The sequence below is a fragment of the Charadrius vociferus genome, unplaced genomic scaffold, assembly GCF_000708025.1.
Source record: "Charadrius vociferus isolate BGI_N301 unplaced genomic scaffold, ASM70802v2 scaffold1053, whole genome shotgun sequence".
Taxonomy (NCBI): Eukaryota; Metazoa; Chordata; class Aves; order Charadriiformes; family Charadriidae; genus Charadrius; species Charadrius vociferus.
This window is the reverse complement of record NW_009647761.1, coordinates 13,134-14,837: the sequence shown is the minus strand read 5'-3', so window position 1 is coordinate 14,837 and position 1,704 is coordinate 13,134. Positions and strand designations below refer to the sequence as shown.

At 59.2% G+C, this 1,704-nt stretch overlaps 1 protein-coding gene across 1 annotated transcript in view; it reads right to left on the bottom strand.

Annotated features, from left to right (window-relative positions):
• Positions 1-1,704, bottom strand: part of NUDCD3 (NudC domain containing 3) — a 39,737-nt gene that overhangs the window by 28,829 nt on the left and 9,204 nt on the right. The window lies entirely within an intron of this gene.

Genomic DNA, 1,704 nt, shown 5'->3' with positions numbered 1-1,704 from the left:
ACACCAAGTTCCTTCAATCGCCAACAAAACCAGGTGTCAACTATTTCAAAACTCACATGGCCACATTAAACACACCTAAGGAGAAACCCCAAGTTCCTGGGAGCTGCTTTGAAATCGTTGAAATCCCTCTGCTGCTGGGAAAAGGGCTGCTTACTCCAGGGAAAAGCAATAAGCTCCGACTCCTGGCTGGGAAGGGGCTCCAAGGAAGCCCTCGCCCCTCCAGCCTCCCTTCACCCTGTCTTCCAGTGCTCACCGAGGGGCTGTTTGCAAGTCCAAAGCTCAAACCAAACCTCTGAGGCACAAATGGCCTGAGCTGCCGCAGGAGAAGCTGGAGGATGGCTTACCTGGTGCTGGCCAAGCCCGAACAGACTCCGAGCTCTCTTAGCCAGCACAGGAGAAGGAGCAGACTGACCTTAGAGGGGGTTTTGAGCCAGAACTGTGTAATCCCACCCTGCAGTTTGCTTCTAGCCATGCCTGTCTAGCACAGGCTGGAGGTTAAAACTTAAACCCCCAACTGTGGGACACAGCTGTGGAAAGCACAGCCATTCAGGACCTGTGCCTGCTGCTCAAAGGAGCTGAAGCTTCTCCCACCCAACGGACAGGCCATTTGTCACTGTAAACACGTGCTGGAAAGCGAGTGAGCCTTGAATGCAGCCCTGCCTCGCTTCTTGGGAATACATCAGATTGAGCTCGTGCTTCCAGCGAGAGACCAATGCAAAGCTGCACACTGGGCTGTGGGGTCACTCGATCCAAGTCTTTCTTTGGGCACAAGACATAAAGCAAAGGGATGCAGAGCCAAGAGGGCTCCTGCCAGCACAGCCAGAGCAGGACAGGAACAGCTCAAAACTCCCTCCTTTCCCTGGGCTGTGGCCAAACCGGGAGTGGGGACAAGTCCCTTCCGAACTGCCCCCACAATTCATGTCCCCGTGGCTGCAAGCATGAGGCCGCCCTGGCCAACACCTTTCTGGAGAACAACAATGTGGCTGCAGCACCATGCCTCCCTCCTTGTGCCCAGGCCCAAACAGTCCCTGGGGGGCACATGAAACAGGCCTCCCACTGTCACTGCCCCACTGCTGAATGCTTTGGGCTCCACGCTCTCCCCTCCGCAGCCAAAGCCCTCCTTGGGCTCCCAACTCGGTCACAGAACCCAGGGCGCTCCCACCGCAGGGGCTAACCCAGTGACACGGGGGCTGGGGGTGACAAGGACCCCTTGTGCCATGGACCACAGCAGGGAGAGGGGCAGGGATCTCCCATCAGCCTGCCTGTGTCACCCCTGGCCTGCAAGGCCTGCAAAGGGAAACTCACCCCGGCTGAGTACGCCAACCCAAATCCAGCCTGACCCTTAGATTTATGAGCCTGTTTCCTCTCTGCTAATAAAGACTAATGACAGCCCGCAAAAACCCTGAGTCAGAGACCTCCAGCACTGCCCCAGCACCCAGCCCAGCCCAGCCAGGTGGCCACCAGAGCAGGTCAGCCCTTTCGCCGTCTCCCACCCACGGTCATGGCAAGCCCGGTGCTGGCTGTCAAGACCCCACTGAGCAGAGCCCAACCCAGTTCCCGCATGACTCCCAGGGCCTCGCCGGCCCTCACCCCCTCCCCAGGCCCCCTGCATCCACGGCTCGCAGAGGCAACCCCCCACCGGCTCCACCACGGGCCCAGCCTGGCCCTGCATCGACTGCAGCCACCCTCAGCCGGACCCGAGCT